We start from the raw sequence: 16,185 nt of genomic DNA, 5'->3' as shown, positions 1-16,185 counted from the left end.
AGACCCCGGCCGCCGGCGGGCGCATGCGCAGATTGTACGCTTACCTCATATCAGCCACGCTTGGAAGACTTCCCCTCTCTCACCATGGAGCTCCGCGGGAGGTGTTTCCGGCCGCTCTGACCTTCCCCGGAGCTCCATGGTGAGAGGGAAAGTCTGCAACAGAGCGACGCCCTAGTGCTCGTGCGTCCTGCTTGCTGGGGAGTCTTCTAGATTCGAGGGCCCGACAAAAATAGTGCGCTTGCGCGCTGGGCCTGCGCGCCTGCCGGGTAGTCCTTCCAGTCCGTGCTGAGTGCGCCTGCGCTCTGAGGCTTCCATTCTTACCCAGCCCCAGCAGCGGCGGCGTTGGGGTGGAGGAGCAGCAGCCGCAGCCATGCACTGCAGTAGGTGCCGCGGGAATTAAGCGGGATCTGCTGCTCCCCTTCTACCGCATGCACCCTCTGTAACGTCCATGCGGCCGGTTTTACTTGCACCCCGCCCCCCGTCTGCCCTTCCAGCAGCTCCAGGTAAAACCCCAGTGTCCTGTAGCATGGGGTTGATGTGTGGGGGGAGGGGGCTGCAATCAGCCCTTGGCTTGTTGGGGGGCGGGGTGGGGGAGGGGGAGGGGAAGCATTGTTTGGTGAAATCAGTAGGTTACAGAGCTGCCTCTGCTCTGTGGCTGCGCTGGGCGCAGCTGGGAGCCTGACCGGGGCTCATGGTTGGGGGAAGTACATGGGCTTTCCAGCAGGGTCTGTTCCTGCCAGTTTCGCCCAGCTTATCAGTGTTTTAAAGTATTTGTTTTTTTCTAAAAATAAGGATTTTGTATTCAGTTGCACACACATGAAAGAACAGACTTGGCAGGCACGAGCACTGTGGTGGTAGCCCACCGTAGGAAAAACGGTGGGACTGTGATGTCCAGAGGGAATTCACTTCCCTTGTTCCAGACATTTTAAAAATGGACAAAGCACTACAGAAAACAGTGTAAGGACGAATCCGGTACTGGCTGGGAGGGGTGGACTGGATGACCTAATAGGGCATTTTCCTCTGATTTGGGGATGGGTTTTAGAAATCTAAACCGCGGGGGCTGGGGAGTACAGATTCAAGGCTTTTGTTTCATCCTTAACTCTCCCTGCTGTGCTTAGATGTGAGATTAGTGCGTGGCTGTATGTGCTGCAATACTTAGGTACAATGGGCGATTTTACTATTAGTTCCTTATCCCTGAATCTCCAGTCTGACAGTGTTTAGTTAGATCCTTTATTGTATGTTCTTTATTTAAAAAATCCGGCTATGTAATCTGAATAATTGACAGAACAGCCTTTAATGATTCTTAGTGTGTACTACTAGATGTTCTCAATCTGTGGATTATCGTGGTAGTGCGCTTGCTCTGAATTGTGTCTGTGGAATCAAGGTTCTGATCCATAAATAACCGTCTCCCCACACAATGTATGGTCAATAAGGGTTCTGTAATACTTTAGTGCATATTTAGTAATTGATATTGAGATTTGAGTAACTTGACAGTTTTTAATTAAATACTAGTGACAATGTCTAAAGGCAGGAGGCTAGAGGACTAAATAACTTGTTTAATTCAAAGCTGTTTAGAGGGTGGTGAAAAGACAAATTATTTTGCTCATCTGCAGTTTAAAAGCAGGTACTGATTTGAACAGATTAGTTAATAGTTTTTGGGGCATTAGCATGTGAGACCAGCTTTGCCTTACAGAAAGATAGAGATGCTAAATAAACCTTTTTAAGTTGCTCCTCGGGATCTGCTCTGCCCTCAGATACATGTATGCCACTTCAATAGGAAGGGAGTCTCCTTACCCCTTCCTTAAAGAACATGTCTAAAAAGCAGTATTAGTGGACATACTGGATGGACACACTGCAGTAGGTTAGAGGCTATGCAGAAAGAGCTATATCCTGGAAGGTATATTAAGAATTAGGACTGTTTAGATTGGTGGTTGACAGTTGTCACTGCTAGTTTGATTGTGAAGCAGAACTTGACAAAGGCTTGTTATTAAAATCTGAAGTAGGAAAATATTTGCTTGCAAGAGCCTACCTGCACACCGTATCTTATTAAAATAAGTGCAAAGCTTTAAGAGGATCCTGGTTTTTGTGTGTGCTTTGCTTTAAAAAGCACTTTTTCATTACAGCTTAGTCTGGCTTCAGTTTTTACATTTGATCTGTCATTGTCACTCAGGCTATGTCTACACTATCACTTTTGTCAGTTAAAGTTATGTTGGTCGGGGTGTGAAAAAAACACTCCCTTCACCCACAAAAGTGCTGGTGTGGATAGCACTATGTCGGCAGGAGACCCTCTCCTGCTGACATATCTACTGCCGCTCGACATATCTACTGCCACTCCTTGGAGTGTGGTTTAATTATGCCAGCAGGAGAGCTCTCTCCCACCAGCAAAGAGTGGAACCAGCTGTCCCACTATAAGGTTTGTAGTGTAGACATAGCCTCAGTACCCAGTCCAGCTTCCACTGATGCCTTTTAATGGGAATTTAGATCAGGCCCTGGGTGAGTGTGTCACTACGCTCTTAAATGAACTTGCACAGGAAAATGATAAAAGACAAAAACACCCTATCATCTGTGAGTGAACACTTTTTACAGAGTGATCACTCTATATTGGACCAATCAGTCCACATCCTCAAAGGAAACCTGCACAACATTTTCAGAAGATGAGCGTGGGAGCTTAAATTCATAACTTTGCTAGGTACTGCAAATCATGGACTGAATAGAGACACTGGAGTTATGGCTTATTACAACAATCTATAACCTACTAATAATCCCACTGCCAGCTGCTCCCCCAGCCCCTTTTACAGCTGGAGTTATGTTAATGTTCACCTTGAATAGCCTCTTGAAATGTGTGGTAACTACTTATGCAAAACAATCTGTTCCACCTTGATTTTGCAGTCACACTCTGGTATGTTTCCCAGACCTAAATGAGAGCTCTGTGTAAGCTTGAAATCTTGTCCATCTCACCAACAGAAGTTGGTCCAATAAAAGATATTACCTAGCCTATCTTGTGTCTCAATACAGGGAGATAGGCTTGTTGCTGGACCAAATCCTGTAAGCGCTTGAGTGGTATGCTAAGGCTCAACTTGTGGAAAAAAGACACAAAATAAGGGAGAAGGGGAAACTGCTATAGGAGGATCTAAAGGAAGCCTGGACATAGTCATTTAGCCTACGTGTCTACGGCCTTGTCTACACTGCATGGGTAATTTGATCTAAGCTACGCAACTTGAGTTACGTGAATAGTGTAACTCACATCAACGTAGCTTAGATCTACTTAACGCGGGTCCACACTACACGATGTTGATGGGAGACACTCTCCCATCGACTCCCCCTATTCTTCTCGATCTGCTGGAGTACAGGAGTCAACGGGAGAGCGATCTGCGGTCGATTTAGCTGGTCTTCGCTCGACCTGCTAAATCGATCGCCAGTGCATCGATTGCCACTCGTGGATCCCCCAGTAAGTGTAGACAAGCCCTAAGATATTTATACAGCTCCATTATTGTGATGTCTGAGCTCTTCATGGTCTCCAATGTCTTTATCCTTGCAACATCCCTCTGAGTTAGGGAAGGATAATTATCCCCATTTTACAGAGAGGGAACTGGGACACAGAGAGGTGGAGCCATTTGCCCAAGGTCACGCAGGAAGTCTGCGATGGTGAAGCAAACTGAACCCAGGTCTTCCAACTCCTAGGCTAGTGCCCTAAGCACTGGACCGTACAAATCCCTCCCAAACCTCAGTTTCATGCGTTTCTGATAGTAAACAAAAGAGATCTCTACTTTGTTGCTTATGTAGGCTGAGCTGGCAGGTGATGGGAGGGGCAGGATGCAGTCTCTAGCCTCAAACTTGTAGCAATTTTGTAAGATACAGCCACTAAAGCTACATTTTACTAAGTCATCTAAGCTGCTCATCTTATCTTCCTTGTTGCATATCAACTGCAACTTCTCCCAATGGTGCCTCTTTAGTGCTTCAGGAACTGAGTGGTAGCATCAGAGGTAACATAACTAATCATCGCTCCATCCTTCCCTCCAGTAACCCTAACCTGAAACACTGAGTCTACTGCCTGACTTGGTTGTCTTCTCATTGACGGTGCCAGTTTGGTGCTGCAAGCAGAGGAATCTCTCTTCCTGCTGTACCAAATGAGCACTGTTTAGATGACATAGAACAGCTTTTGACTGGGCGAAAGTAAATGATTTTGCCTGAGCCAGGTATAACGTGAAGGGAGCCACAGTGAAATCTCCAGCCTTACCTTTACTCAGCTACTATAGATCTTGATCTGAAGGAGCCTCCCTATTCCAGTCCTGAACCCTGGGTCCCCCAACCCTATGGAGACTTCTCAGACCTGACTTAGTTTTATTTGCTGACTCACTTCAACCAATGGGACTGAAGTATGCAAATAAACTGGAGGGAGGGACTGGTGATTGGCTGAGTTATCTTGGTCAGTGCTCTTCTGTCTACAGCACCAAAGGGTCACTGTGTGGAAATTGGATTTTTGTGGTTTTCTAATTGCCACCAAAATCCATAGGGTCCGTTCCATTTACCTAGAACGTTCTCTCAAATTTTGGAATTGATTGGACGCAGTCGTCAAAAGTTAATGCATTACAAATAGAGAAATGACACCGTTTCAATGTTAGGCCTCCCTTCTCTTGGCCAATAACTTATAGCACTACAAGTGAGACAACAGCATGTTTGTGAGAGAAAGAAATACGTTTGAGTAACCCATGTTACACTCTCCAGGGGGACAATTGTACAGGGTGCCTGCTGATAAAGAAACTAGACTGTCAAAATAAGTCTGTCTTGAAGTACTGTAGAAATCGTAAGTCTGAGCTGTGGATGAAGTGTATCAAAAGCAGACAGAAATTAATGATAACTTTTCTTGGTTCGATTTTTTGGGTTTTCCTATATGTTGGGCAGATCCTGTAATTCTTTTCTGTATGATACGGATTCAATCAAGGCCTGTTAGCAGTCTCTTTTAGATGGTGACAGCCAACTTGAAGTCTGGTTGGTTTCAGAATGAGTTATTGTTTCTGGTTCTATACCCTGTCCTGTAGGACCATACCAACCCTTAAGGTTTTACAGTCCCTCAAACAGGGGAAACCTGTTGGAAAAATCTACACTTTTTTGCCCATTGAGACAGGGCCTGTGTGTGCCAAGAACACATCAGTTATTCTGTTACCAGGATGAATGGAGCAGTCATCCACCAGAGGAACGGGGTGGGTGTTATGGCATCCTTTTCTACGTAGAACTCTTATAGTTCTGACCACTTATTTAATGGCCTAGACTAGCTGAATGGTGCTTTCTACCCTGTTCTGTGTTCTAATCAGGTTCTTACACTACATCCATCATCGTGGTATCCTACTTGGATGCTTAGCTCTGTCACGGTATTTCAGGTATTGTTTATATAAGATTAACTTGTTATAAGCCTTCAAAAACTGAAACCCTTGAATGATCTGTTTAAAGAGAGGAGTATCACAGTGGGGAGACTGATGAATAAGGCTATGTTTTAATCACAAGTATTTTTAGTAAAAGTCATGGACAGGGCACAGGCAGTAAACAAAAATTCATGGCCTGTGACCTGCCCATGACTTGTACTATATACCCCGACTAAATCTTGGGTGCTCTGGGGTAGGGGGCGGCGGCCCAGGAGAGCCACAGATGTTTGTGGGGCGGCAGCCCGGGGTGGAGCGGGGCGTGAGGTGGCCCGGGACCCCTGCTGCTGCTGGGGGAGGGTGGGGGGCGCGGTGGCCTGAGACTGCCCCAGCAGCAGCCAGTGCAGCTGGCCCAGGGGCTGCCCCTGGGCCAGCCATACCAGCCGCTGCAGAAGTCAGAGGTTCCGGAAAGTCCCGGAATCCATGACTTCCGTGATAGACTCGCAGCCTTATTGATGAATGAAATATGGACGTGTTCTTCAGCATCCTGCACTATAATAAGTCTCTCTGTAAAATTTAGAGAGACATCACCTTCGTCTGGCACGGTTATTTCTTTTATCCAGGGATATTTTTATTTATTTATTTATTTTAAAAGAAGCTTAGTTAAAAAGGTTTCAACCACTTACGTTACGGGAGAGAAAGAAGGAAAGGTTTTATTTAAGGGCAATTTCAAACAGCTTTGGTCTTAATGTGTATATAGTTTGTGGACCTATTTCACTTAGCCAAATATCTGAAGGGTCTGATCCCCAGGGAGGTAGAGTGCAATAGTTGGTGCATGGCTTACTAAATGTGGGGGTGGCATTGATGTTAATTTTTGGAAAGGAAGTGTCTTTAGATTATTGCAAGGGACTGGATCTTAAAAAAACAATTATTTTTTCTATAGTAATTGCTGACAGTGGAAATAGACTATCTGAGCTCTAGTTCTAATACAGTAGCACAATCCTGCAGTGTTTTGATTTCAGATAACTTCTAAAAAATGTTACAGTAGATTCAATTGGAACTTAAATGACCTAAGACACATTTTTATTGGTCTTTGGTTTCTCTGTTTTTTTTTTTTTTTTTTTAAGCAAACTGAGACAGACTTGAGCTGACACTGCTCCTTCACTGCAGATCTGATCAACATGGGGTCTGATCTAACTTGCGCATCCAGTAGACACTGAACAGAAGGCACCATCCAGGGGAGTGGGCAAAGGGGACCACCTTTGCACCGTCTGGATGCTGGGCTGATCTGGGGACTGAATTGGCCCCCAGTTACTCTAATGTATGGCAGCCTATCCTAGACTATACAGGCTGCAGTGTAGCCCAGAACGTCTGTAGCACTTAGCAGTGCACCCCTGCCTCTATTGGTCCCCCATATGCTGTGTCTTGCAAGGAGGGGTAGTGTGGGGCTGCGTGCAGTGGCCCGATGCTGTGCCTGTACTGAAGGATTCTTTTCTCATCTACTTCTGGGCATTTTATGGCCCCTGTATACCACCAGAGGTGGGAGCAGAATCTACTTAAGCTAGAGACCTGTCTACAATAGATCTCCCAAAGTTGTTTTTAATGCTGATCTGACAGTAATAGGCAGTTTTTAGAAACTCTAGTGTAACAGGGCCATTGTCTACCCTATTCTCCGGAACGCTTCCAAGGCTGGCCTACAGTTTCCACCATTGCAAGCAGCCCTGGAGCTGTTCTGGTGGTGCATTAGGACTCCTCTCTTTTAGTATAAAGAAAACCAGTGTGGGGAGAGAAACCTATGTGGAGTAGTGTTGGTCTGGAATGCACGGTCATCCAAACACCATAACTGGAAAGCCACAGTTCAGTTTTGGCAAGACTTCCTTATGGAAATTGAGGCCTGTGGAATAAGTTGTTTCTAAAACTGCTGACTTAAAAATCTGCAATAAAGATATTAATGACTTTCTGGGCCCACCTGAGGTTCCCCCCCCCCCCCCCCCATTCAGTTTTGTTTCTTATTGGTCTTAATACCAGCAACAATCTGTTGTAACTAAGGTGGAACGACAGTCTTTCTGTTAAATGTTACATATTTAACTCAACTGCTTAGGAGAAGTACTTATGTAGTAAAATGCAGCTATAAAACCTATTCACTTAGATTCTGGAGTGGTTACATAAATCTCTTCCATATGTAAATAACACATGGGGGGGGGACGGATAGCTCAGTGGTTTGAGCACTGGCCTGCTAAACCCAGGGTTGTGAGTTCAATCCTTGAGGGGCCCATTTAGGGATCTGGGGCAAAAATTGGGGATTGGTCCTGCTTTGAGCAGGGGATTGGACTAGATGACCTCCTGAGGTCATCTTCCAGCCCTGATATTCTATGAACACAGGGCTCTTTTGAAATGTAGACTAGATAACAAGGCTTCTTTCCTCTTCCCCCTCCTCTTCTTCCTCCCCCTACCTCCCCATATATGATTCAAAGGCAGATGTAGTTAGACCATTTAAAAAAGCCATAGCTAAAGATCCCGAGCTGAACACCCAGTGTACTGACATTTCATTTGCCTCCTTCACTCTCCCATCATCTGTTCTGCAGTTCGTAAGGGTTGGATGTGGCAAGATCTAGCTACAGTGCTTGGGTAGTGGCTGTTGACTTTGTTGCCTGTTGACTTCTAGGAGGTTGTTGAAAGCTTCCAAGCAGTTCTGTTTGCTTAACACAGCTTTAGACTTGGCCACAGCCTCTCCTCCCAAGTATGGTATGGAGTCAGAAACCATCAAGTTAGTATTTCTAGCAGCTTATTCTGTGTCCTCTTCTAATCTTAGAGGGAGTCCTCCAGAAGATCCCACAGTAAACTCACACTGCTCTCACATGGACATGTGGTCCAAACACAGGGATTCCTAATTTATAATCTGCCCCCCCCCAACTCTTGTGGCCTTGGCAAATCACTTACTCTCTTCCAGTCCTTGGCTCCCTGCTTTCCAGCTGGGACGCTATCTACCACTTGGGGGTGGAGGGTTAGTTAAGGTTTGTAAAGTGCTTGGAAAATTAAAACTGTGGCCACCAGGAAGGATTTTCTTTGAGATTTTTTACCCAGAATAAATCCCATCTTTAGCCATGCCCTGTTGTTTAGCCTGAAAGTTGAGGAATGAGTCCTAATGGTTGGCTAAGACAAGTTCTGAAACTTAAAACAATGCCTACTTGATTTCTGTAAAGGATCAGACCTTTCTCTTGCCTGGAAAAGAACTTTTCCTATGTCCCATTGCTTTCATGCACTGGCACCCGCCAGACTTCTTGTGGTGGAGCATCCCAAGCAGCTCCCTTTGGTCCTCTGATAGACCAGCTCTGGCATTGTCTCCTCTCTTTTTTGAACTAATGAGAAGCTTCATGCTTCAGAAACCTCATGCAATAAATCTGTTTTACCTCAGGGAGTTCTGCTTCTTGTACTCACACAAACAACCCACTTCTTGCCTGTCGCCTGTGCTTTACTAGCCGGTTATGTATTAGTAGGGAGTGCCAGGAGGATTTGTGAAAGTAGTAAGTATAGTAGTTTCATCCGAACCCATTATTGAGATCTCCTTAAAACCAGATTATCCTGCTCTCATGCTCAGCATGTGATTGTGTATCTTCTCAGAAAGTTGTCTTGCCATCTGTTGTGCACCCCCCTGCCAGAAAAAAAAAAAGGCAAGAAAATAGCTAATGTTGGGTTTGTCAGTAATAGATATCTCGGAGGGGAAGGGTGATCTTATGCTTACGGCACTAGACAGTCTCTCAGCAGACCAGACTTCAGTTCCTAGCACTGCCAAAGACCTCATATTTGACTTTGGGTAAGTCACTGAATCTCTGTGCTTTGGTTTCTCATCTGTAAAATGGGAATACTATTTTTCTCCCACCATTTGTCTCTTATCTTTTTGGATTATATACTTAGAGACAGTCTCCCCTCCAGGTACAGCTTACTTAGGTCATAATCTTTGTTCAGGGACTCTAGCTGCTACTGCAATTACAGATAGCTAATAAGGGTGAGGTTCTCAAACTTTTCTGGTGTGGACTACCTCCCTTCCCACTGATGATTGTGTGGGCCACTTCTCCTCCCACTGGTGATCTACTGACATCCCCCTGGCAACTGTAGCAGTTTGCTTACAGGGGAAAATATTCAATGTATCTTAACTTATTTTAATGTGATCAGGAAAAGAGGAGAACCAATAACGTATGACCCAACTGCAAGTCTCCTCAAAGCACTGGTGGTCCATGTACTGCAGCTTGGGTACCAGGGCTCTAAATAATTTGAGATAAGTAGTTATTAGTATAGTCCAGAATCGGTCTTCAAGATAACTTCTGCTTTAATAATCTAAAGGGGTTATATTGGAGAAATATTAAGTATATTTAAAACAGAGTTTCAGGGTGGATTGATTTAAATGAAAACAATTTAAATCACTGATTTTAGTCATGATTTAAATCAGCAAGCAGAAAACCTTGATTTAAATAATTGATTTTAATTGTATTTTGCATTTGTACTTCAGTTATTTTCGTAAAGAAAGGTTGATTCTCACTGGTTGGCAACCATTAAAACATGTTGATTTGCAAGTACTGTATATACTCGTTCATAAGCCGAATATTTTTGGTAAAAAAGTGACGCATCAAAGAGCGGGGGTCGGCTTATGAACGGGTCTACACAAAATTTGATGATTATAAACTCTATGAAATCATTGAATTGAATATCTAATACATTGTCGTTTTGTTTACCTGGAGCGTTCGCAGGCACGAAGCCCCTCGGTTCCCAGTGGCCACAGTTTGCCATTCCCAGCCAATGGGAGCTGCGGAGCTCCATGCCTGCGAACGCTCCAGGCAAACAAAACGTCCCGGCCAGCCAGCGGCTTACCCTGACGGGCCAGGAGCCAAAGTTTGCCAACTCCTGAAATATAGGGTCAGCTTATGAAAGGGTCATACAGTTTTTACTGTTTTTACCTATCCATTTTGGGGGGTCGGCTTATAAATGAACGGGCTAATGAACGAGTATATGTGGTAAATCTAGCCTTTACGCTAAATTTGGTGCTTCTTGCTAATGAGGAGGATACCCTATGTATACACATTTATTTAGGCAATTATATGGATTCTTATTTTTTACCTTTTTATGATGGTAGAAAATGGTGAATGATGCATTTATTTTACTAAATGACCAATTTTTTACTTGTAATTTGTGCCAAGCTCCCTTTGGATGGAAATTCAAATTTAACTAAAATTCACAAAACAACATTTTTTAAATTAAAACTAACTTAAATATTCTGGATACATAAGAAAGTTATAGTTTATCAAAACATATTTTGCATTTAAAACTAACTGATCTGTTAAACAAAGGGAGTATTATCTGTAGCTGATTGATTCAACTGATCACTTCTGGTCACCATGTTCTTCAAGAGTTTAGAAATAATGGATCTCATCCTCTCTCATCTCATTTTTATTCATAAATTGGAAGAGAATAAACTTTCCTGCTTTTTGTACTCCTAGTCAGTTTCTTAACTTTGAATGGACTAGTTGTTGAACTGATCTAGTTGAATAAACTGGAATTAAGAAAATATTTTGTCTGCATGTGCAGAAGAAGCTAGTGCTGTCAAAAGCTGATTTAGCACTTCAGCAAACTCTGGTTCTAGGTGCTTAGCCAGTGACTTCCACCAGGTCAGGGGTTTGACTTTCTTTAAAACTTCAGCAGCCACGTGTTGCTTAATATTATTTTTTTTGTATTTAATTTAGATGGGTATATGAGGTCCTCCAGGGATCTGTCCTGGGTCTGGTTCTATTCAATATCTTCATCTATGATTTGGATAATGGAGAGTACACTTATAAAGTTTGCTGACAATACCAAGCTGGGATGGGCTGCAAGTGCTGTGGAGGATCCAATGATGGTGGCAAACTGGAGAAGTGGTGTGAAATAAAGAGGGTGAAATTCAGTAAAGACAAATGTAAAATACTACACTTGGAAAGAATAATCAATTGCACAAATATAAAATGGGAAATTACTGCTTAGGAAGGAGTACTGCAGAAGAGGATCTGTGGGCTATAGTGGATCACAAACTAAATATGAGTGAAGAATGTAATGCTGTTACAAAAAACGAACCTCATTTTGGGATGTATTAGCAGGAGGGTTGTAAGCAAGACACGAGAAGTAGTTCTTCCGCTATACTCAATAATTTTAAGGCTTCAGTTGGAGTACTGTGTCTAGTTCTGGGCACCATGTTTCAGAAAAGTTGTGGACAAATTGGAGAAAGTTCCAGAGGAGAGCAACAAAAATTAAGTGTTTAGAAAACATGGCCTACAAGGAAAGATTGAAAAAAATTGGGTTTGTTTAATCTGGAGAAGAGAAGACTGAGGGATGACATACCAGTCTTCAAGTCATAAAAGGTTGTTATAAAAAGGAGGTGATAAATTTGTTTTCTTTGTGCTCTGAGGGCAGGACAAGAAGCAATGGACTCAAATTTCAGCAAGCGAGATTTGGTTAGACATTAGGAAAAACTTCCTAACTATAAGGGTAGTTAAGCACAAGAATAAATTGCCTACGGAGGCTGTGGGATCTCTATCATTGGAGGTTTTTAAGAGCAGATTAAACAAACACCTGTCAGGGATGATATAAATCAGGGGTTCTGAAGACAAATTTTTAGTGGCCTCAGAATGTGGCCACCAACTCTTGCTGGTGGCTGTTCTCACACTTCATTAGCTTTAGGAAAACCATATAAATATGCACATATACATGTCCACATCATTGCAATTTATTTATTGATAGCTAGTAAGTCTGTTGTGAAAAGTGATATTAACAAACCTACAAGTATCACTTTTCACAGCAGACTTACTCAGCCCTGGCAAGCCTGGGGACAAATTAAGTCCTGGATGGAGGGTTGGGGGAAGGCCAAGGGACGTGGGGGTTGGGGGAGGTAGCAGGGGGGCTGGAGCCTGAAACCCTGCTGCCAGAACCTGAAGCCTCGCAGCTGGAGGACGGGGCCCAGGAACGGAGCCTGAAGCCATGTGGCCAGAGCCTGGGGCCTACTGTTGCATAGCTGGAGCCCAGGGCTGGAGCCCAAAATCTTATGGCTGGAGTCTGCTGCCCCGTCACCCCAGGGCTGGAGCCCAAAGCCTGAGCCCCACCGCCCCTGGGAAGGCGGGGAACTCACTGGCTGCTTGCTCCTACAGCATTGTGCCCCAGGTGACTCCAGAACGGGGCAGGGCCCAATCCCTGCTGGTAGTCCCGGCAACCAACACCAAGGGAGTGCATCCAGGAGCAACAGGGTGGGGGGTGGATTGCTATTTTGCCTCTCCTCCCATCACAGTCCAGGAGACTCTGGCCACAAGAAAAGCCCCTGGTGGCCGCATTTGAGAAACTCTAGTAAATAATACATAGTCCTGCCTCAGTACAGGGACTGGACTAGATGACCCACAGAGGTCCCTTCCAGCCCTGCATTTCTGTGATTAAAGATTATAAATTTAGGCCTTGACATAGGTATGTCAGTTTCAAATTTAATTTTTAAATCGGTTTATTTTAAAAAAAACAACCTATATTTACTTTACATAAAATCCAGGTTGTTTGTTTTTTGGTTTTTAAAGACAAATTGATTTTTATCCACCCTGCCTGGTTTGCTTCTTAATGTTTGGAGAGTTGCTTTTACTCCAGTTTTCAGTCACTAGCACAATGCCAGTTGGCAACTCTGAGTCTTAAACTCAAAATTAAATCTTAAAATTTGCTGCAGTTCCTTTATTGCATAAGTATGATGATTTGTGCCCTAAAAGAACCTATGGCATTTTCTATGCTGGGTGTTTAGCCACTGCTGTAGCTACACCAACGCAAATCCCTAGTGCAAACATGGTTTAAACAGAAGCACCAATTCATACTGGTTAAAGCTTACCCTGTTTCAAACCTGGGTAGGGTGTGCCAGTACAAATTGTGCTAGACTGATGTTAGAACGCTAGGGGGTTTGCGTTGGGGCAGACATAGCACTGCTAAGGGAATGTCAGGGTTATTATTTACCTTCGTCCTGTCCCTTTAAGTATTGAAGGTCTGCTAACGGGGCCAAAGGGGACAGCTCTGGCTGCCGCATTGGAGTTTGATGTGTTCTGGAAGGATTCAGCAGCAATGGGGCTTGTACAAGCTTTCAGTTTAATAAAACTCCAGTCTGGGAGTGTAAAACAGTCTGAACTGGTGGCTTAAAGCTAGGGAAATCTTGCAATTTCCACTGTTAAATCTAGCTCAGCTTCTCTAATGTCAGCAGTATTGTTAGTCCACTGTGTAAACAGACCACTTATTGCACTCTGTGTTTTAAGCACAGTGTCGCTGGTTTAATAAGCACTGTGCTTAAAAAGCCAATGGCACATCCATGCTGGGGCTCTCAGCATGGTAGCACTGGTGGAGATGAACTAGTGATAATAATAGCAGGAAGCTTTTGTGTGAAATTTCCCTGGTGCCATGTAGAGAGAAACTTAGAGGCATTATAAACTTGAAGTTCAGTAAACTTCAGACAAGTTAAGTAGTTTCAGGTATTACTTTGGTTCCTGAGTCTTGCTCGGTTTTACATTTACATTTCTTATTAAAAGACTGGTTGCTGCCCTGTTGCTGTTGAAAGATGCACACACATCAGATAAGAACATAAAAGAATGTCCATATTGGGTCAGACCAATGGTCCATCCAGCTCAGTATCCTGTTTCCGACAGTGGCCAATGCCAGGTGCCCTAGAGGGAATGAACAGAACAGCTAATCATCAAGTGATCCATCCCCTGTCGCGCACTCCCAGCTTCTGGCAAACAGAGGCTAGAGACACCATCCCTGCCCATCCTGACTAATAGCCATTGATGGACCTATCCTCCATGAATTTATCTAGTTCTTTTGAACCCTGTTATATTCTTGGCCTTCAAAACATCCTCTAGCAAGGAGTTCCACAGACTCACTGTGCATTGTGTGAAAAAATACTTCCTTTTGTTTGTTTTAAACCTGCTGCCTATTAATTTCACTTGGTGACCCCTAGTTCTTGTGTTATGAGGAGTAAATAACACTTCCTTATTTACTTCCTTCACACCAGTCATGATTTTATAGACCTCTATCATATCCCCACAAAGTCATCTCCTTTCCAAGCTGAAAAAATCCCAGTTTTATTAATCTCTCCTCATATGGAAGCTATTCCATACCCCTAGTCATTTTTGTTGCCCTTTTCTGTACCTTTTCCAATTCCATTATATCTTTTTTGAGATGGGATGACCAGATCTGCATGCAGTATTCTAGATATGGGGGTACCATGGATTTATATAGAGACAATATGGTATTTTCTGTCTTTTTATCTATCCCTTTTCTAATGGTTCCTATCTTTTTGTTAGCTTTTTTGATGGCTGCTGCACATTGAACGGATGCTTTCAGAGAACTAGCCACAATGACTCCAAGATCTCTTTCTTGAGTACTAACAGCTAATTTTGACCCCATCAATAAATGACTATATAGGGGAAATGGGAACAGACTATACACAAAGTGCTGTCAAAGACAGTAAATTGGAAAAGAGTAATCCTGCAGTTATAGCAGTTGAGTGGTACTTGCAACACCTGTAGGTAAAATGTTTTTTAAGTTGATAGCCTTTTAAAATGAGCTTTCTAGGCTTTAGGTTTCGGAGAACAGTAACACTTAAATCAGAAGCATACACTATTTGATTGTAATTGTCAAAAATGTACCTGAACGGTGGTCTCCCAGCGCTCTAAAAAAACCACTTCCACGAGGGGCATAGCTACCAGTGCTGGGAGCGCGGCTCCCAGCGCTGGTACACTGTCTACACGGGCACTTTACAGCGCTGAAACTTGCAGCGCTCAGGGGTGTGTTTTTTCACACCCCTGAGCAAGAAAGTTGCAGCTCTGTAAAGTGCCAGCGTAGGCAAGCCCTGAGACGTTTTACATCTTATTGAGTTCCTTGCATCCCACAATGCTTTACAAGTTCTGTACAGCTCTGGTATGCAGCCATCTCTGGAATAAAGGGTTGCCAACTGACCAGGGTACTCAGCGCAACAGTTGAGGGAGAAGACGCAATTTTGGCCAAGAACCATGAGATCCTTTCTGTGTTCTCAGAAAGGACATGTCATCTGTATAGTACTCAGTTCATTTCTGAAGGATGATGTGTTGTCCCTGCTGGGACATGAACCATTGGTTGGAGAGAGCCTAGTTATTAAACCCAATCCGTAGACCTATTCATTCCCTTTGTCAGGGAGTGGTAGAGATGTACTACAGAAAGAATGATTCTTTTGTAGGCTTTTATACTTGAAAACAAACATCGCTGCCTGTTGTTTGAAAGTGGAAACTTCTTTAAGAGGAGCTCTTCATTCTTGTGGAAAGTCAGGGTTCAAAGACATGATTGTTTGATGTGCCTTGAGCTAAGCTTTAATTTGAAATTTGCCTGCAGCTACATTATGAGACATGTAGAGAAGGAGCCCTGTTTGTGTAACTATGCCACTGCGTCATTTAATACGACTGCTGTGCTGTTTTGGTGGGTTGGTCTGTTTGCCAGCAACTCCCAAGAAATTAATATTGCACTGAATAAGTAGCATCAGGGCTTGAAAGTTGACCGTAAACCTAAACTTACCAGCCAGAGGCACATACAGAGAGATGCATTCAGGAGGGTCACCAATGAGGCCCAAGAGCAACAACTCCAGTGCATGTGCTGTCACTCACAACTTTCCATGAGTGACAGCAGTGTGAAACTGACTTACTTTGTCAGTCTTACTGCAGCCCAGAGGTGCTGAGTAGCAGTGGTGAAACCCCTGATCTGGGAAGCTGTGAGCAGCAGCAATTTGTTTGAAGACTGTAAGGGCATGTCTGTGCAGGGAGTTAGT

At 43.8% G+C, this 16,185-nt stretch overlaps 1 protein-coding gene across 39 annotated transcripts in view; it reads left to right on the top strand.

Annotated features, from left to right (window-relative positions):
• The first annotated feature begins 287 nt into the window (after positions 1-287).
• CLASP1 (cytoplasmic linker associated protein 1) overlaps positions 288-16,185 on the top strand; it is a 266,722-nt gene continuing 250,824 nt past the window's right edge. For 21 of the 39 annotated variants that reach the window (XM_037912896.2, XM_037912893.2, XM_043525470.1 and 18 more), the window contains exon 1: positions 304-503. The gene's annotated coding sequence lies outside the window, so the exon portion shown is untranslated. Of the gene's footprint in view, positions 504-16,185 lie in introns of all 39 variants that reach the window. The other 18 variants (XM_037912897.2, XM_043525472.1, XM_027833968.3 and 15 more) reach the window with 6 other exon arrangements.

The sequence above is a fragment of the Chelonia mydas genome, chromosome 11 (genome assembly GCF_015237465.2).
Source record: "Chelonia mydas isolate rCheMyd1 chromosome 11, rCheMyd1.pri.v2, whole genome shotgun sequence".
Classification (NCBI taxonomy): Eukaryota; Metazoa; Chordata; order Testudines; family Cheloniidae; genus Chelonia; species Chelonia mydas.
Note: the sequence above shows the minus strand (reverse complement) of the source record. Positions and strands in the feature narration are given on the sequence as shown.